The 21993-nt window shown below is 45.8% G+C and overlaps 1 pseudogene; it reads left to right on the top strand.

The window, feature by feature from the left end:
* Nucleotides 1-21293: 21293 nt before the first annotated feature.
* On the top strand, nucleotides 21294-21412 carry LOC124799536 (annotated as a pseudogene).
* The last annotated feature ends 581 nt before the right edge of the window (nucleotides 21413-21993 follow it).

Here is a 21993-nt window from a genome sequence, read left to right as displayed (position 1 = left end):
TTGTACTATTGTAACAATGTGAATTTCAATGCATTCAATTAACGTTCGCAAAATGCGAAATTCAATTCGTTGTGTACACAAAGGGGACAGGTGGAACGAGTAGAGCAGCTCCAACACATCACTCTCTGTGTCCATATTCAATGTGACCTGCTGGTGTCATATTGGTTTCTCTTCCCCATAACTCATAGGGAGTCGTTATCTTTAACAGTAACCGTCAAATGTGAGAACATCGAGCGCCAAAATTCCTTGCGTCATGATTCACCGTCACAGCCATCATCATCACCATCGTCTCTCTCTCTCTCTGTCTCTGTCTGTGTGGCTGTGAGTCTGTGTTTTAGATATCGGGAAAGTCGTTCTTTCTGCGGAACCATTCCTTTTGAGATAGTCATATTACTGAACTAGTTCGAATGAACTACACAGTCGATTTTTAATGTTAAAAACCAGTACTAAAAAAAACTCGAAACTAATAAATCAGAAAGCAGAATTCTATTGCCTATAAAAACTGGATGACCTTTAGGAACAAACCAAGTGTGCATGTTTCTATGTTATTCTTAACTATTTTTTATAGCAATTTTGTTGGTTAGGATCGGCTTAGTGCTTCCAGTTTTAACGTAAGCCTTTACTTGGGAAGCTGGGTAGTGGGAACCACTAAAGACGAAATTATTCTCACTGCCATCATGAACGCTAATCTGCATCCTTAGCGACCTCTCAGCAGGGATCGGAACTGGAGACTGGACTGAACTAACTGAACTGACGGAAAGGTTTAGGTCTTCCAACCCGACGCAGTTTTTACAGCTCACCCTTAGGAGTTGATGACGTTGTTTCTTAGACCTGGTAGTGGGGTGTACTCATATTCTTGCGTATTCTAACTTCCAGTAGGCAGGAGAAGCGAGGGTAGTAGAACGATAGTTATTTCAGAAACAGTTCGTTTTCACTAGTTCATTCACGAACTACTAATCCCTACTGTTTATGAATACTGTTTCGCTCAAACTAGTTCGTTCATGAACTACTCATTCCTACTTGGTGTGAAAACTATTTCGCTCAAGGCAGGCCATTCATTATATTTGGATCTAAAACACATTCTGTGGTTCAGTTGAATGACTCTTCATGTAGGGGGGTTATGGTCAGTGCTTTCTTTCAGTCACTGCTCACACTTCTATTCTTATGAGTCATATGGTAAATTACGTTTACAGCGGCGCTAATTCAGCGGCAGATATCTCCTACAACTTGTTGGGATTGCAGTGTTTGCTAGACCTTGTTGATTTTTGCGATTCCATGTTTTTCCATTACTGTTACTCACACCTTTAACATTCTTCGTCATGTCAGTTAAGCATAAGCAATATTCCATTACATTTTGGGGAAGAGCTATTTAAAATTGTGTTTCTTCTGTTTCTTTTTCCAATTTAGCCCATGTATCTTCAGTAATTATCAGGGTACTACTTTTTGGTCATTGGCTCCCTTAACGTGTGACCTGGCAAACTCAGTATAATGCTCGTCATCATCCAAGCCCACAAAAAATTCACTTGACTGTACAGGGTGGGCACAAGACGATGTACACCGTATTGTATAATAACGAATATGAAGTGCCTTTAGAAGAGCTGTAACATAGCTATTGCAGCACTGCAGTTCCACTCTACGAACTCTGTTCCAGGTTGCAACAAGAGTAACTGTACAGTTGTATTAAAATGCTTGTGTAGTTGAAAGGTCTCTGTTGGATTCCTTTCATGTCAATTTCTTAAATATGTTGTCATTTACGGCATAAATTCCTCTTCTAAATTTACTGTGGTGTTTCTGGCTATCTGGGAGGAGACTGAGCAGTGGAACGTGTTACTTTTACACATAAACAAGAACGATCTGTCACACTACTACAGTTTAAACCACAGTTTATATGTAATTCATATACACTCCTGGAAATTGAAATAAGAACACCGTGAATTCATTGTCCCAGAAAGGGGAAACTTTATTGACACATTCCTGGGGTCAGATACATCACATGATCACACTGACAGAACCACAGGCACATAGACACAGGCAACAGAGCATGCACAATGTCGGCACTAGTACAGTGTATATCCACCTTTCGCAGCAATGCAGGCAGCTATTCTCCCATGGAGACGATCGTAGAAATGCTAGATGTAGTCCTGTGGAACGGCTTGCCATGCCATTTCCACCTGTCGCCTCAGTTGGACCAGCGTTCGTGCTGGACGTGCAGACCGCGTGAGACGACGCTTCATCCAGTCCCAAACATGCTCAATGGGGGACAGATCCGGAGATCTTGCTGGCCAGGGTAGTTGACTTACACCTTCTAGAGCACGTTGGGTGGCACGGGATACATGCGGACGTGCATTGTCCTGTTGGAACAGCAAGTTCCCTTACCGGTCTAGGAATGGTAGAACGATGGGTTCGATGACGGTTTGGATGTATCGTGCACTATTCAGTGTCCCCTCGACGATCACCAGTGGTGTACGGCCAGTGTAGGAGATCGCTCCCCACACCATGATGCCGGGTGTTGGCCCTGTGTGCCTCGGTCGTATGCAGTCCTGATTGTGGCGCTCACCTGCATGGCGCCAAACACGCATACGACCATCATTGGCACCAAGGCAGAAGCGACTCTCATCGCTGAAGAGGACACGTCTCCATTCGTCCCTCCATTCACGCCTGTCGCGACACCACTGGAGGCGAGCTGCACGATGTTGGGGCGTGAGCGGATACGGCCTAACGGTGTGCGGGACCGTAGCCCAGCTTCATGGAGACGGTTGCGAATGGTCCTCGCCGATACCCCAGGAGCAACAGTGTCCCTAATTTGCTGGGAAGTGGCGGCGCGGTCCCCTACGGCACTGCGTGGGATCCTACGGTCTTGGCGTGCACCCGTGCGTCGCTGCGGTCCGGTCCCAGGTCGACGGGCACGTGCACCTTCCGCCGACCACTGGCGACAACATCGATGTGCTGTGGAGACCTCACGCCCCACGTGTTGAGCAATTCGGCGGTACGTCCACCCGGCCTCCCGCATGCCCACTATACGCCCTCGCTCAAAGTCCGTCAACTGCACATACGGCTCACGTCCACGCTGTCGCGGCATGCTACCAGTGTTAAAGACTGCGATGGAGCTCCGTATGCCACGGCAAACTGGCTGACACTGACGGCGGCGGTGCACAAATGCTGCGCAGCTAGCGCCATTCGACGGCCAACACCGCGGTTCCTGGTGTGTCCGCTGTGCCGTGCGTGTGATCATTGCTTGTACAGCCCTCTCGCAGTGTCCGGAGCAAGTATGGTGGGTCTGACACACCGGTGTCAATGTGTTCTTTTTTCCATTTCCAGGAGTGTATGTAATTCATGTCACACAGTCTCATACGGAACCTACATCCGCTTTCTTTTATATACTGTATATGATAAGATACTGTCTTCCCCCTTCCCTTCTGTGTGAGAGGATGAATGAGCAAATGTATTTGTAGTTGCATGCTGGATGGTAGCAGACAAACCTGTCTGCTAGAGAACAGTAGGACCAACGTCGGAACAGGTAGCTACGCTTTCTAAAAGCAGAGAGGTTCCTATTCTTAGTATGGTCCTGTCCGTCCCTTGTCATGTTAGTATAGGGAGCTGCCTCTCTGGTCACTTCCGTTTGTATTTGTGAAGCACGCTCGGTAGGAGCCCAGGTCAGTCTGTCCACGGCGAGCGTCTGAAGTGGTAAGATCTCCGGCTAAGCGCGTGTCTGCTAAGTCCGTAGGACAGTGGATTTGTTAAGTTCAGCCTAACTGAAAATTTAATCACCTTTATTTCAGGTTTAGCTCTAAAATATCTAATGTTATCTTAAATCGCAACGCAGTGTGATTCGAGTGTACAGTTCAGAATATCTTCAAGTGGCTGCTTTGTCACTACTTTGTGAGTAAAGTGGAACCACGTGTTGATCAGTAACTCGAACTAAGATCATCAATCTTAAATGCGAATGTGCGTGAGATTATAACGTCTCGTCTTGACAATATTTTTCAATATAGCAACTTTTCCTTATGTTCAACCCACGTGGGATGTACTTTGTGAGGCCAGTACCACGTGCTTATACAATTGTTTGGCCCATCAGGTTAATAGTAAGACGTTAGTAACTAGTTCGAGGTTTTTCTTTTGTAAATTGCTTTTCGATCTAATTTATTTTAATTATCAAAATTATTGTGGAGTTACACTCTTTGTGTAAACCAAGTTGACCGCGTGAAGCATGTGGTGTAATCATCCAAGTAGCCCTCAGTTATTCTTTTCGGGAAGATTTCACAGAGTGTTAGTATGAATTTAGTATACCAGTGTGTGGTAATTACATGACGGACAGGATTGCGCTACGAACGTAACTTCTTTGGGTGAAAATTGAATCGGATATGGGCGCTCTCGTGCGTAAGTATTATTTAGTACAAAATTCAGTATAATGATAAACTACCATTAAAGTACCGCCGTGCAGAAAAACTAAACTGTGAATCATAGAGCCGAGGATATGAGAGATTTCTTCAGGTTGAAAGGTGTTATATGTTTATAACGTAGTTTTATATACTACAGGGATTGCAGTAAAACGTAGCAGAAGATCTGGTGTTTCAGAAAAATGTTAAACATTAACTATATAGAAACAGGGCGAAGTGATGGCGTCTTAGGTGGAATAGATTGAGAAAGACATCAGTGACAAAATTTTAATTATCGTGCGAGATGTTTTGGTTCATATATTCTAAAACGTCCATTGGAAGTAAGAAAGGGAAGAGATAAGATCTTGTCACTAGCGTCGTCATATGATGCGGAATATTTGTTCAGTTGGACAGGGATCATCTCTGGCAGAGTCAAGTAACGCATTAACTAATTCAAGGGGAAACCACAGAAAATGTGTGGTTCGGTTCTTTCAAAAGAGCTATATTTGTGGCCATTTATAACATCCATAATTAGTTCATTGTATGGTGACTAGAGCAGAGCTGCAAGGGAAGATAAATTCAGAGGTATGGAATACACGGCTGATATCAGTGGCAACAGTAAGCTCTCGGTGTGGATTTTGGCTTATATGTGCATGTCTTATTCAACGAAACCACATGTCTTCTTTTATATGTGCATATTCTGCGGAATTAGTCCTGTTCTCTGAGGAATATAATATAGAAGGATTTTTTTTTCAGCAGAATTCAGAAACTTCAGCTAACGTTAAGAGCTTCTTAAGAGCGTATTTTCGTGCTCAATAACAGACAGAAATACAGAGATAATGGTATTTTGAAAGGTGGTTAATTTTAACCGACGTTGGTTAAGTAAAGAGTGCCGATTACATCAGGGGCAGAGTAGTATGTAGCCGTAGCGCGTCCACTGGGCGTAAATACACTCCTGGAAATTGAAATAAGAACACCGTGAATTCATTGTCCCAGGAAGGGGAAACTTTATTGACACATTCCTGGGGTCAGATACATCACATGATCACACTGACAGAACCACAGGCACATGGACACAGGCAACAGAGCATGCACAATGTCGGCACTAGTACAGTGTATAGCCACCTTTCGCAGCAATGCAGGCTGCTATTCTCCCATGGAGACGATCGTAGAAATGCTGGATGTAGTCCTGTGGAACGGCTTGCCATGCCATTTCCACCTGGCGCCTCAGTTGGACCAGCGTTCGTGCTGGACGTGCAGACCGCGTGAGACGACGCTTCATCCAGTCCCAAACATGCTCAATGGGGGACAGATCCGGAGATCTTGCTGGCCAGGGTAGTTGACTTACACCTTCTAGAGCACGTTGGGTGGCACGGGATACATGCGGACGTGCATTGTCCTGTTGGAACAGCAAGTTCCCTTACCGGTCTAGGAATGGTAGAACGATGGGTTCGATGACGGTTTGGATGTATCGTGCACTATTCAGTGTCCCCTCGACGATCACCAGTGGTGTACGGCCAGTGTAGGAGATCGCTCCCCACACCATGATGCCGGGTGTTGGCCCTGTGTGCCTCGGTCGTATGCAGTCCTGATTGTGGCGCTCACCTGCATGGCGCCAAACACGCATACGACCATCATTGGCACCAAGGCAGAAGCGACTCTCATCGCTGAAGAGGACACGTCTCCATTCGTCCCTCCATTCACGCCTGTCGTGACACCACTGCAGGCGGGCTGCACGATGTTGGGGCGTGAGCGGAAGACGGCCTAACGGTGTGCGGGACCGTAGCCCAGCTTCATGGAGACGGTTGCGAATGGTCCCCGCCGATACCCCAGGAGCAACAGTGTCCCTAATTTGCTGGGAAGTGGCGGTGCGGTCCCCTACGGCACTGCGTAGGATCCTACGGTCTTGGCGTGCATCCGTGCGTCGCTGCGGTCCGGTCCCAGGTCGACGGGCACGTGCACCTTCCGCCGACCACTGGCGACAACATCGATGTACTGTGGAGACCTCACGCCCCACGTGTTGAGCAATTCGGCGGTACGTCCACCCGGCCTCCCGCATGCCCACTATACGCCCTCGCTCAAAGTCCGTCAACTGCACATACGGTTCACGTCCACGCTGTCGCGGCATGCTACCAGTGTTAAAGACTGCGATGGAGCTCCGTATGCCACGGCAAACTGGCTGACACTGACGGCGGCGGTGCACAAATGCTGCGCAGCTAGCGCCATTCGACGGCCAACACCGCGGTTCCTGGTGTGTCCGCTGTGCCGTGCGTGTGATCATTGCTTGCACAGCCCTCTCGAAGTGTCCGGAGCAAGTATGGTGGGTCTGACACACCGGTGTCAATGTGTTCTTTTTTCCATTTCCAGGAGTGTAGAAGTGAGAGGGTTAATACACTACTGGCCATTAAAATTACTACACCAAGAAGAAATGCAGATGATAAACGGGTATTCATTCGACAAATATATTATACTAGAACTGACCTGTGATTACATTTTCACGCAGTTTGGGCCGTAATAACGGCCTTAAAACGCCTGGGCATGAGTCAGACAGAGCTTGGGTGGCGTGTACAGGTACAGCTGCCCATGCAGCTTCCACACGATACCACAGTTCATCAAGAGTAGTGACTGCCGTATTGTGACGAGCCAGTTGCTCGGCCACCATAGACCAGACGTCTTCAATTGGAGAGATATGGAGAATGGGCTGGCTAGGGCAGCAGTCTCACATTTTCTGTATCCACAAGGGCCCGTACAGGACCTGCAACATGCGGTCGTGCATTATCCTGCTGAAATGTAGGGTGTCGCAGGGATCGAATGAAGGGTAGAACCACGGGTCGTAACACATCTGAAATGTAACGTCCACTGTTCAAAGTGCTATCAATGCGAACAAGAGGTGACCGAGACGTTAACCAATGGCACCCCACACCATCACGCCGGGTGGTACACCAGTATGGCGATGACGAATACACGCATCCAATGTGCGTTCACCGCGATGTCGCCAAACACGGATGCGACCATCATGATGCTGTAAACAGAATCTGGATTCATCCGAAAAAATGACGTTTTGCCATTCGTGCACCCAGGTTCGTCGTTGAGTATACCATCGCAGGCGCTCCTGTCTGTGATACAGCGTCAAGGGTAACCGCAGCCATGGTCTCCGAGCTGATAGTCCATGCTGCTGCAAACGTCGTCGAACTGTTGGTGCCGGCCGAAGTGGCCGTGCGGTTAAAGGCGCTGCAGTCTGGAACCGCAAGACCGCTACGGTCGCAGGTTCGAATCCTGCCTCGGGCATGGATGTTTGTGGTGTCCTTAGGTTAGTTAGGTTTAACTAGTTCTAAGTTCTAGGGGACTAATGACCTCAGCAGTTGAGTCCCATAGTGCTCAGAGCCATTTTTGAACTGTTGGTGCAGATGCTTGTTGTTTTGCAAATGTCCCCATCTGTTGACTAAGGGATCGAGACTTGGCTGCACGATCCGTTACAGCCATGCGGATAAGATGCCTGTCATCTCGACTGCTAGTGATACGAGGCCGTTGGGATCCAGCACGGCGTTCCGTATTACCTTCCTGAACCCACCGATTCCATATTCTGCTAACGGTCATAGGATATCGACCCACGCGAGCAGCAATGTGGCGATACGATAAACCGCAATCGCGATAGGCTACAATCCGACCTTTATCAAAGTCGGAAACGTGATGGTACGCATTTCTCCTCCTTACACGAGGCATCATAACAACGTTTCACGAGGCAACGCCGGTCAACTGCTGTTTGTGTATGAGAAATCGGTTGGGAACTTTCCTCATGTCAGCACGTTGTATGTGTCGCCACCGGCGCCAACCTTGTGTGAATGCTCTGAAAAGCTAATCATTTGCATATCACAGCATCTTCTTCCTGTCGTTTAAATTTCGCGTCCTTAGCACGTCATCTTCGTGGTGTAGCAATTTTAATGGCCAGTAGTGTATCTTATTGTTTGTCTTACAGTGCAACTAGCACCGATCAACTGATATGGTATAAATGTCAAACGGAAGTAAAATCGATTCGTGAATGCACATTATAGAGACGGTCGTCTTCAAATGTGATACGTGTTTACAACAAGTAATATCAAATCAAATTAAGGCTGCTATCATACAATGTAATGAGTAAAAGAAAAATGACATTCAAAACATTTAGTAAACATTTGCGATCATGTGTCGTGTTGCAATTACTGTTACTAATTCATATAATATAGTAATTTTTGTAGGTTGCCAATTAATGAAAATATCAGTAGCGTAATGGGTGATGAAGTGGCCAGAACAGGAAAAGTAAATACTGCGTATTTTTTGCCCTGAAAAGCGCTGCTAGCTGCCGAGAGATGGTCACACTAGTTCTAATATACATCGCCGTTGTTGTGAGTGAGATGACAGAGGAAGCTTGTTCGGTTATTTTTTAGTAAAAACTTTTTTGTTTTTGTGTTATTTTATGTAAGATAGGTCATTTATATTATACATATGTAGACTGAAGTGACGAATAAAAATTTGTACCAAGGCCAGGATTCAGACCCAGGTCTCCTGCTCACTGGGAAGATGAGTTGACCACTCGACCACCCTGCACAATGGCTCTGCACAAGTGCATTGACTACCCTTCCACGCCTGCCTCCTCAATCTTCATTTCTGTTAATCGTGTTATCTCACTTGTATGGAGAGTACAATTGTTTTTTACTATATTGATGTTTAAGTAACGTCTTTTAGCCTACAAATATAGTTCCTTGTTATTTAATTCAGACTGTAAGTTTCTTCTGTGCATCACTAACACCGACATGGCGTCCAGTCGGGAAAAGTAGCCACGCTACTCCTCAGGAAAAGTGGCCAACGTGGTCACTCCAATTAAGAGTTACTGACTTCCAAACAGCACTCATAATACAACAGATAAAAAAGGTTTCTCAACCATTTTATATACAAAGCTATCATCTGCCACTCAATCCCTTTGTGACAATTTTGAATTAATTAAGTCATACTGTTTAAAACCGTCTCTGTTCTGTTACTCCGATTCGAAGCGGTATCTTTCAGATACTAGGGCGCGAAGATGTCTTGAAAAAGTGTCTGAACATCAGAAAAACAAACAAGGGATCCTATTGCGATTGCTCTGGCCACTGATCCGCGTAGGTGCGGAAATTGGACACTATCTAAGTCTCCAGAAAAATGCACGTAGTTCCAATATATCATTTTCTTTTTCACTTACATATTTAGTGTGATACCGTACAGTATTCAAAATGTATAAGCTTCTATCAGTAACTATGGTTTGATGAAAAATCAATTTCTCGTTGAGTGGCTACTTTAACCCTCTCGCACCCCCCGCCCCCACCCCTCATGTCCCCCTCCATATACGGCCGAGATGTCGTCCTATAATATCAATATTGGTTCTTAGGCAGAAACGTTTGACGACCAATGATCTACACAGTTCGTTTGATGTAAACATATTATTACACTCTAAAAACGGTCAAAGTGTACTGCAATAGAACCCAGCGAGATACGTTTTAAAATAATGTTTTTGCACTGTTGAACTGAATCATCAAAGCAGCAGATTAAAGAAGGAAAGCTCATTCACTTACAGTCAAGGTTTCCAAATTTCTTCCGCAATGACCTGATGAATCAGCCGCATCTGAGGCAAATTGTATTGTTCATTAAACAGAAAAGAGATATGAGCCCTGGCTTTTTTTAGTTTAACGATACGACGTCCCTCAGATGCAACTGCTTTACCAGGGCACGAGGGAAAGCCCCGATTGAAACTTGGAGCTTTCGCTGCGAAATACTTAAAGGGAGGAAATAAATACCGAAATGCCGGTCGTTGTGGTCGAGCGCTTCTAGGCGCTGCAGTCCGTAACCGCGCTGCTGCTACGATCGCAGGTACGAATCCTGCCTCGATGTGGGTGATGTCCTTAGGTTGGTTATGTTTAAGTAGTTCTAAGTTCTAGGGGACTGATGACCTCAGATGTTAAGTCCCATAGTGCTCAGAGCCAAATACCGAAATATAGACTACTTCTATTCATAAAATTTATGTCTTCCATCGCCTGTGCGCCACGTGAAACCATTATGAATTCGTTAAAAATCAGAAGTGTATTTTAACAGGCACGAATAGTTGTTAGCAGGGTGAAATTAAGTGTATAGATGTAGGAAATTGCTTATGTATTTCAATATGTAAAGAGGTCTATCTTGCATTGTTTCGTCCCTTTTAACTGTGAGGTTGATACATTGCTAGTGCAGATTTCCAGTATGTAGTACGTATTTCAGGAAACACTGCGCATGTCTTTATTATTTTACTGCATCAGTGAACGCATCTTTCGGTTATTTTTGCTGTATAGCTATCCGCTCCTCAAGTAATGACTCGAGAGAAGAAGGGACTGGTGCAGGGTACAAAGGTATAAAGGACTGCATTAAATCACCCAAGTGATCAGTGACACGAGAAAATACAAAAATAGATCTTTGTGGCTCAGGGATGATACGTTGTTAGGGGAAGGAGTTGGTCTTGGTTCCGGGGCGAACGGCTTGAGCAAACCTGACAGTTTAACGGGTCATTTGACGCACGTGCTGAAACAGTAGGTGCCTTACACCGACACGTGAGGCAACGCTGATAACAGCAGGCGCAGACTAGCAGCGCTAAGTGAGCCGGCCGAAGTAGAGGGGGCACCTTGCGTCACGCGGCGAACCGCAGCCAACGTCGGCGCTACAATCTGCTTCGGCCTTATGCACAGGCTGACATCGCGTCCGAAGAGACGAAGATATGGCCTGTCTGGGGCGTTGCGTTACGTAACACGCCTTGCGCGCGTTACGTCGCCACCTACGCTCGGCTTTAACGGTTTGGGGAAAATTACCGGAGTGGAGATGTTTAGCAGCAAAGAAATGTAGAATTCATTACAGAGTAAGCACTTGATCAATGGGGAAGAAAGGAAGAGGCCTTCCGCGCGGCCCATCCCGTCGGAGGTTCGAGTCCTCCCTCGGGCATGGGTCTATGTATGTTGTTCTTAGCATAAGTTAGTTTAAGTAGTGTGTAAGTCTAGGGACCGATGACCTCAGCAGTTTGGTCCCTTAGGAACATTTGAAGAGTCCTTAGTTGCCGGCTGGGGTGGCCGAGCGGTTCTAGGTGCTACAGACTGGAACCACGCGACCGCCACGGTCGCAGGTTCGAATCCCGCCTCAGGCATGGGTGTGTTTGATGTCCTTAGGTTAGTTAGGTTAAACTAGTTCTAAGTTCTAGGGGACTGATGACCTCAGAAGTTAAGTCCCATAATGCTCAGAGCCATTTGAACCATTTGAACCTTAGTCTGTTTAAGGTCAATAGGCTTTTTGAGAGATCACCATAAATCTTAAATAAAAGCACAGACTAAATCATGTACTTTTATTTTTGTTGTTGACTGGCTTACAGTGCGCTAGCATTTTAAATGAACAAGATGATGTAGGCTTGATGTATTAGCTGTTAGGCAAGGCTGCGCAATAATACTATCAGCCAAATGCTTGAGCGTGTGTACCAGCCATGTGCAAGCTTCAAGAGCAGCCGCTAGTAAAGGAAGCAGTTTTTGCAACTGCAATCTGATGCAGACCGATTGCCAATTGTTTACAAATTTGTTGGAGCTTATAGAAGCTAGCCTTTTATCTGTAGCGTAAACCGAAAGCTACACTCCTGGAAATGGAAAAAAGAACACTTTGACACCGGTGTGTCAGACCCACCATACTTGCTCCGGACACTGCGAGAGGGCTGTACAAGCAATGATCACACGCACGGCACAGCGGACACACCAGGAACCGTGGTGTTGGCCGTCGAATGGCGCTAGCTGCGCAACATTTGTGCACCGCCGCCGTCAGTGTCAGCCAGTTTGCCGTGGCATACGGAGCACCATCGCAGTCTTTAACACTGGTAGAATGCCACGACAGTGTGGACGTGAACCGTATGTGCAGTTGTCGGACTTTGAGCGAGGGCGTATAGTGGGCATGCGGGAGGCCGGGTGGACGTACCGCCAAATTGCTCAACACGTGGGGCGTGAGGTCTCCACAGTACATCGATGTTGTCGCCAGTGGTCGTCGGAAGGTGCACGTGCCCGTCGACCTGGGACCGGACCGCAGCGACGCACGGATGCACGCCAAGACCGTAGGATCCTACGCAGTGCCGTAGGGGACCGCACCGCCACTTCCCAGTAAATTAGGGACACTGTTGCTCCTGGGGTATCGGCGAGGACCATTCGCAACCGTCTCCATGAAGCTGGGCTACGGTCCCGCACACCGTTAGGCCGTCTTCCGCTCACGCCCTAACATCGTGCAGCCCGCCGCCAGTGGTGTCGCGACAGGCGTGAATGGAGGGACGAATGGAGACGTGTCGTCTTCAGCGATGAGAGTCGCTTCTGCCTTGGTGCCAATGATGGTCGTATGCGTGTTTGGCGCCGTGCAGGTGAGCGCCACAATCAGGACTGCATACGACCGAGGCACACGGGGCCAACACCCGGCATCATCGTGTGGGGAGCGATCTCCTACACCGGCCGTACACCACTGGTGATCGTCGAGGGGACACTGAATAGTGCACGGTACATCCAAACCGTCATCGAACCCATCGTTCTACCATTCCTAGACCGGCAAGGGAACTTGCTGTTCCAACAGGACAATGCACGTCCGCATGTATCCCGTGCCACCCAACGTGCTCTAGAAGGTGTAAGTCAACTACCCTGGCAAGCAAGATCTCCGGATCTGTCCCCCATTGAGCATGTTTGGGACTGGATGAAGCGTCGTCTCACGCGGTCTGCACGTCCAGCACGAACGCTGGTCCAACTGAGGCGCCAGGTGGAAATGGCATGGCAAGCCGTTCCACAGGACTACATCCGGCATCTCTACGATCGTCTCCATGGGAGAATAGCAGCCTGCATTGCTGCGAAAGGTGGATATACACTGTACTAGTGCCGACGTTGTGCATGCTCTGTTGCCTGTGTCTATGTGCCTGTGGTTCTGTCAATGTGATCATGTGATGTATCTGACCCCAGGAATGTGTCAATAAAGTTTCCCCTTCCTGGGGCGATGAATTCACGGTGTTCTTATTTCAATTTCCAGGAGTGTAGATGGAATAAGGGAAGCTGATGCTGCCTACGATCTGCCATTAACAAGGTAGACAGCAATTGAATGTCCTGTAGATAGAGATGTCATCAAGGAATTCTTTAAGAAGCAGCTACAGGAACCGAAAATATGGGATGTAGTTCTATACTTCATCATTGGCCCAGGCTTTATAAGCCAACAGTTACTTCAGTTGTTGTTGTTGTTATTGTTGTTGTTGTCAAAAGATTGGTTTCTTGCAGCTCTTCATGTTAGTCTGGCCTGTGGAAGCCTCTTCGTCTGTCCATAAACTGCTGCAACCTGCGTCCATTAAAACCTGCTTACTGTATTCGAATCTTGGTCTCCCTCTACAGTTCTACCTGTGCGGCTGGACCCGGCGGAGGTTCGAGTCCTCCCTCGGGCATGGGTGTGTGTGTTTGTCCTTAGGATAATTTAGGTTAAGTAGTGTGTAAGCTTAGGGACTGATGACCTTAGCAGTTAAGTCCCATAAGATTTCACACACATTTGAACATTTGAAATAACATCAGGGACAGGCTATAACCTTGTGGACAACTGTGCAGATAATTATATTTTGTTGTATATAGAGCTATTACTGTCGGTCATCTCCTCTAGAGTGTAGTATACGTGTTCAAGAGAATGATATGAGTAAAGAATACCTTCCAGTTCTTTAGGGTCTACTCGACGAGAACTTGACTCTACAAAAGAAGTAGGATTGCCAGTTGAAGCGCGTATCCTATTGCTTTAAGAAGAAAGTAATAAATAAAAAGTGTGTCTTGTGTACTTGTTACGTCGAACAAAACTATCAATGAAGAAAGACGCGCCGAATCTTCGCGGATACTTTCGACGAGCTGTGCAATGAAGCGCCGGCTCCACAAGTCTGTGCTAGAGTTCTGTTGTACATTGTTAAATTTCGCCGTGAGGAACTATTCACGTTACCCTTATTATATCACAGGGTGTAATGCATAAAGTCCAAACAGAAAGGACATAATACACTATTCCCAACTGACCATTCTCACCTCTGCAGTGGAAAGGGGAATATGTCACTTGTGTATGTCATACTTCACTATACACTGCAGAGTGCCTGATTTCGTTAACAAAACTCAAATATAACAGTTGCATATCTCTTGAGAGTTTGGATTTAGATTCACATCTCTATACCCTCATGAGAAGGATTGCAGCACCAGTTCAGGACCACGAACAAGGGGGTAAGAAACCCACATTTCTGGTGAAGGAGGTGTAACGGATTAGAAGTAGCGGAGATTCTGGGACAGATATCGATCTCATCTCAAGGTCACTGATAAGAGCTTCCAGTCTCTATGCTGTTCATTTTTGGAACACATCCTACGACCAGCGTAGAGACTGAATTGATGACACTTTCTGCAGGACCTGACCATCATTTTGCAGGACAATGCTCAAGCACGTACAGTGCAAGCTGTTTCTGATTTGTTTGTCTGATGGGGCTGCTAAGTGCTATACCACCTACTGCACTCCCCTGACTGAAGCCCTCGTAAATTCAACTCGATTTTTAAACTGAAGGAAACACATTCAGAACTGCTACAAATTCATCGGACAGTAGACCGCGCCGCCCGAACTGTCATCACAGCTGGCACTGCTAAGAGTATCCTATGACTGGCAACGGGCTATACACAATGCTGGTGGCTACTTTGAAGGTCAGTAAAACTATGAGACACGTATCAATTTTGTATGAGCTGTAAATAAATAGTTGCCACTACTAAAGTTCCAACCCTCGTGCGAAATATCTGATGTCCGCAAACATTACATTTCAAAGGCATCACATTTCCTGTAAACCTCCAGAACCTACCAAATTCGAGAGTCATTATTCAGTACACACCCTGAATATTGATAATAGCAAACCAGAAGACGAAGAAGAAGACAACGAGGGGCAGAACAAGGAAGTTAAGCATAAAGTAACCTCCCCCCCCCCCCTAAAGTAGTTTGATACTTCTACCTTTCAAAATTAGCTGGTCAGCGCCCCAAACGATTAGATTTGTTGCTATTCTCCGAGCGTGAGAAGCAACACTACATGTGGATCAAAAGCATTTCCCACCTGCTTTCCTCCCAGTTGGGTAAATACGGACATAAACGACATTTTTGCCGCAGATACATCAAATTAGCAGCAGCGATGTCCAGTCATCATAAACTTCGAGTGCCTCCTACCTCCTCTGGCAAGTTGTGAAGGCAAACCCATTGCCTTTCATAAAACCTACAAAGAACGACATACACCTTATGCAGGAGCATGTCACTTGTGTACTCGTAATATTCCACCCACAACATAATCTAATCATACGTCGGGCATAGTCATGCGAGACGGTTGCTCTTTGAGCTCAAAAAATGCTGTGGGAAGCTGATTGGATGTATCGCAACAACATTCCCGCGATCGACTCGCAGGAGAATGATCCATTCATTATACAAGCAAGCAATTGATTGTCATATTTGAGGGCCGTTGTTGGACAGGAAAGCGGAAACTTCACCTAGAGACAGTTTTCATCTAACAGGAATGTACTGTGGTGAAGCTCACAACGCATGCAACTTGAAGCACCAATTGTAGCGGCACGTACCAGTCTTCCTTCACAATTTGAGTAGGTATGATGCTCACTTCCTTGTTGGGCACTGGGATCGGCTTGGAAGATGATAAGGTCAGTGTCATTCTTGACTTCTTTAAGAAGTGAATTTCGTTTTCCAAGCGAATCACGCCAGAAATATCACTCTGCTTTCTGGATTCGCTACGCATCATGCACACGTCTTTTCAGAAACTTGCCAAGACAATGTGTTAGGAGGATAAGCATAACACCAAGTCCGCATATCCCGATGATGCAAAGTTTCATCTTGTGACGAAGAAGGCAGTTTTTGCTTATGAATACCTGGATTTGATGGAGAGACACCAAGAAATTGCCTGACGTAATTCCCTTCTTCAGTAAACTAACAAGCACTGCCATTAGGATGCGTAGTATGGATGTTTGGCAGGAGTTCGGGATCCCTGATGTAGGAGAATATGCTAGATTACACATGAACACTGATTTACACCTGGTCGCGGATAATTTCGAGAAATTCCGAAGTGTACTAATATGCCTGGCACATACTCTATGGATCCTACCTTTCGTGGGATGCAGTGTTAAGAAGAACACATGTCGACATCGAACTGTTGACCGATGATGACATGCTGCTTTTCTTGAACGTGGTATTCGCAGAGGACTTTGCCAGTGCGTGTACAGGTACACCAAAGGAATCAGCACGGGATTGACGGCGGACTTTCCCTTGTCTGCACGGGTACGCCAAAGGAAATAACCCGCAAACGAGTGAGGAGGAGTACGGGACATCTGACGATTTAATTACATCCTTTACTTGGATGAAAACAACCTCTTTGGGCACGCATGCAATGCAATCTGTTGTGTGGAGGGTTCCAATCGATATCCAAAAGGGAAATAACAAGATTGATGCAAAATACCCATGATGTGGCTGCAGATGGTGGTGAGGGATATGTTCTGGAGGCAGACCAGGAATATCCCACCCATTTGCATGATGTGCACAGTGTCTGGAGTGCCTAGTCTCGCGAAGTGGTTCCGTCTCAAACCTGGTGAATAAGCAGCGGATATACCGTATTCTATACTACAGGACGGAACTCGTCAGAATTACCTGCGACTTCTCCTTCAAGCAGTTTTGCTGGTCGAAGGAGTGCATTGATGTAAACACTGAACAGAGGGCTCTTGTAACATGACTTTTGCATAATAATGAGCAATTCAGTTTTCGGAAAAAGACTGGAAAATGTTAGTTAATATTAAGATAGTCGTGTAGTTTTGCCGTTGGAATAGTCGTTATGGCACAGGAGGACCAAAGTTCAAGTGGGTCATCGTCTTCAATGAAGGGCTAGTCACTGAGGAGATGGCCAAGATTTCGGTGTAGTTGATGAATCCTGTCTGTATCGCAATATGTGTTCTGGACTTCTTCAGACTCCACATGTGCCGATTTTATCAAGAGTTTGCGAAGCCAGAATTCGCCGAGCTCAAGTTACTTTATATCGGTACAGACAGTATTGTCTACTCGGTGAAAGTAATCGGGTACATTCACAAAGAATTCGAAACGTCTGGATAGGCGGTCGATAATCCTTTTGGAATAATACCCCAAACCAAGAAGGTTATCTGTCTGATGAACGGTGAGGTGAATGGTTTACAGATTGTGGAGATTGTAGGGCTCAGTTCGGAAACGCATGCACGCCACATAGTTTCAGATACCACCCAGAGACGAGGTAAGGGTATGCATCATGCTGCCTAAAAGGCTATCTCGATAGAGGAGTACACGTGGTGCCTGCTCGAGGGTGTTGCACTGCTCCACATACGGTGCACCAAGTAATTTTCTTTTTTATCGAGAAATGATGAGCCGGCCGCGGTGATCTCGCGGTTCTAGGCGCGCAGTCCGGAACCGCGCGACTGCTACGGTCGCAGGTTCGAATCCTGCCTCGGGCATGGATGTGTGTGATGTCCTTAGGTTAGTTAGGTTTAAGTAGTTCTAAGTTCTAGGGGACTGATGACCACAGCTGTTAAGTCCCATAGTGCTCAGAGCCATTTTTGAGAAATGATGAGGTACATACTGCACTGCAACTGACTGTAGGTTTGTAATGCCATGATTGCAAACAATTCACCTGTGGGGATGGGATCGGGACCCTCCCATACTCATACTATTCACAGTGTAACTGAGTGTGTGGCTGGTTAATTTAATTGTAAATTGTGAATATATGTATTATATATAGAAGCAACTGAACAGAAATATGTGCTGGCGTACATCTTGGCCAGCTCACCGGTCTACCTTAGGAAACATTATATAGCATGCACTGAACTAAGCGCGCCTATGACAAGAGAAGACCAAGACCCCCGGGGTACGCGCCGATAACGCCCCCTGGGTAGCATGCATATAGGCCGCCGCCGCCGACGACCGAACTGTCTCAATCTCAGTACGTCGCATCGGGACTCAGTTCGCATTGCACCTTAATACGTTGCATTGTGCTCTGGTCTTCTACAGTGATAGTCTTCACCTCGCACCTTTGCTAGCTGTGAGAGAACGTTAGTCGCTGAATATAGTTATGATATGAACGACAAGATTCAAGAATTAGTACATGTTATTTGATTTCTTTGATTGTTGTGCGTTTTATGCGTAGTGAGAGGAAACCGGACGCCCCTATTGTGCCACCCTCATCCAACCAGGAACCACAAAACATTACAAGAAGTTACAGCCACAATAAAATACACCTGATAGTAATGTATATAAGTCTTCAGAAAAAAAATAATAACTACGTCAAAAAAAACACGTATGAATGTAAGAAAAAGTTTGTGCGTAAATACACCAAAAAAAAGAATTGTAAAAAGTTAGCGTGGAAATTATAGTCTGTAATATAAAAATAGCTTTGTAAAAAAACTACTCTGTATACGTCATCAAAAACAAATAGCTTTGTATATAAAATTGTAAAAGACAAAATTGTTAATAAATAACGAAAATTTTTGAAAAATGAATTGCTAAAAAAGAAATTGTTAGTAGTTATTATTTCCAAACTCTTTCAATATAGAATTATTGCAAATAATATGTTTTTTATAAAAGACCCAAACCTCTCCACATGATGCAGAGACTTCCAATGAAAAGGCCAAGACAATGAACTAGTTATAAAAGATAATAAGGGAGGGGGGGGGGGGGCACATCTCATATTGGTCCAGGAGTAGAGGGAGAGGCCTCCTGCTATTTTAATGTGATCCCATTGGTCCAGGGGTTTGCTGGTAATTCCCCAGGGGGAGGGAAATGGAGGGGGGTAGCCTTGAATGTAACTGCAAGAGTGTAACCTGACACCGGAAGTCCTTATCTGTGACTCTGAGATAAGATCATTATCTGTCCCAGAATCTGCCCTACTTATCTACTACGTATCAGTTACAGCTTTATCTTATCACCGAAAGTGCGGGTTGCTTATCCTCCTCGCCTCCCCCCAGTCCCGAATTGATACTGCTGCTCTACTCTCATGTAACTCCAGTTGTACACTGTACGTCTGTGTTGCCAATGAATTTGTTCGTTTTTTGACATAATGCTCACTACGCAGCAGACACACAAGCATTCAAAATGTGGTGCTACAGAAGAATTATGAAGATTAGATGGGTAGATCACATAGCTAATGATGAGGTACTAAATAGAATTGACGAGAAAAGGAATTTGTGGCACAACTTGACTGGAAGAAGGGATCGGTTGGTAGGACATGTTCTGAGACATCAAAGGATCACCAATTTAGTATTGGAGGGCAGCGTGGAGGGTAAAAATCGTAGAGGGAGACCAAGAGATGAATACACTAAGCAGATTCAGAAGAATGTAGGTTGCAGTAGGTACTTCGAGATGAAGAATCTTGCACAAGATAGACTAGCAAGGAGAGCTGCATCAAACCAGTCTCTGGACTGAAGACCACAACATCTCCAGCCAACTCCTAACATGAATTAATTAATTACCGCTAAACAAAACGGGTGACCCAGTGGTTCAGACAACGAACACGTACTCGTGATGAGAGGCGTACAAATCCCTAGCTGTACGTATCGATTTATGTTAGCCGCAAGCACATACTGGACAACTCCTACATCCCATTCATGGTATCCCACGACAGGTTAAATTTGGACTAATAATAAAAAGTGCTGTAGAGTTTCCTGTTGAAGAATTTGATATACCCTATAAATAGGACCAAGTGTAGATACAGCAAGCACTGCCAGGAGCACAAATCTACCTAAACAGTCACCGATTAGGCCAGAGGTACGTGGGAAACAGCACATAGAATTCACATGAATCGTGGACTACTTCCTTTCCTTTTCAAGTGAAAAAAAAAATGCTCCATCCGTTATGCAATTGAAGTGAGACATCCCAGACCATCCAAAACGTCGAGCAGGAGCGTACTTGAACCCCATGTCCAGCAGCAAAGGACTTCCTGACACCGATCTTAGGTGTTGTTGACTGGATCGAGAAATTAAAATTAACATTATGAACTGTTATAAAAACTAAACTAAACACCATCCGGACAGGCCTCGAAATGTCCAGGGTACCGAAAGACCGCCGTGTTATCCTGAGCGCAAAGGCGTCATCGGATGCAGATATGGAGGAGAGTGGATTAGAACATCGCTCTCCCAGATGTTGTTTGTTTTCATGAGCTGTAACTGCCACTTCTCAGTGAAATAGCTCCTGAGTTAGCCTCACAGGGGCCGACTGCCAACAGCGTGCGTCAAGGCCGAGACGGCTACCCATCCACGTGCTAGCCATGCCCAACGGCACTTCCGTGATTTGATGGGAGCCGGTGTACCCACTAACGACAAGGACATTGGTATAAATTATTACACAGTAAAATACTTTCACTGTATGTTTTAGCTATCTGTTTTTCGTTAGTACCATTGCTTTACATCTGTTTAATTATACTATACGTTTTACCATGCGCTAGATAAATAATCCGTACTGATGCTGGGACAGTTTCTTCAAGAGTCCAAGCCTGCTTCTCTTTTCCATTCGTGCCTGAGTTAGTATTTCGCCCTTAAAGACATCAGTGCAGAAGAGACGTACAGTGTACAAGGATCTTCCACACCAGCCACTGTACTCGAAAACTGAATCAGAATTTTCTCGAGTTAAAACTTTTTTCCATGACGAAATAATTATTTCGTCATGAAATACGCCCGGGGAAATTGAATAATCACATTTTTTTCCATGTTTGTTGTTTCATTCCCCTCGCTCCTTGTTGGCGTCACAAAAATGAATGTTTTCATAAAATAAAATACAGACTGTCAGTTGCGTAAATAAACAGATTAAAAGCTGATTTATTGATTGATTAAGATAAACAGGGCTAACGGCCTTGCCGCAGTGGTAGCACCGGGTCCCGTCAGATCACCGAAGTTAAGCGCTGTCGGGCTTGGCTAGCAGATGGATGGGTCACCGTCCGAGTCTGCCTAGTGCTGTTGGCAAGCGGTGTGCACGCAGCCCTTGTGCTGCCAATCGAGGAGCTATTTGATTGAGAAGTAGTGACACCGGTCACGAAAACTGATAACGGTCGGGAGAGCAGTGTGCTGTCCACTTCCCCTCTGTATCCGCATCCGGTGACGCCTAAGGACTGAGGACACGGCAGCCGGTCGGTACCGTTGGGCCTTCACAGCCTGTTCGGACGGTGTTATTGTTCGTAGGTTATACAGGGTATTTCAAACCTACTTTTTCGAACTTTGGGGACATGTTCCTTACACCAAAACAAGAAAAAAAAGTTGAGATATGTCTGAAAATCATTCGTTTTCGAGTTGTTAGTGAAAATTTACAATTTAGGCGATTGGAACTCACCGACACATAAACTCATAATAAATGTCCGAAATGCTTCTAAACGCTCAATCACTCATCGAATCGCAGACTGTCGCACTCGTTTCAAATACCCTTTAATGGGTTTCGAATAGTTTTGGAGGCTTCCATGGCTCGTCGATGCAGAGCTTCTGCAGAGATCAATTGTTTAAGTTGCTCCCGGAGATGATAATCTAAAGGAGTGAGGTCGGAGAAATTGCAG

Source organism: Schistocerca piceifrons, chromosome 5 (genome assembly GCF_021461385.2).
Source record: "Schistocerca piceifrons isolate TAMUIC-IGC-003096 chromosome 5, iqSchPice1.1, whole genome shotgun sequence".
NCBI lineage: Eukaryota > Metazoa > Arthropoda > Insecta > Orthoptera > Acrididae > Schistocerca > Schistocerca piceifrons.
The sequence above is the reverse complement of the archived record's forward strand: the minus strand, read 5'-3'. Positions and strand labels throughout refer to the sequence as shown.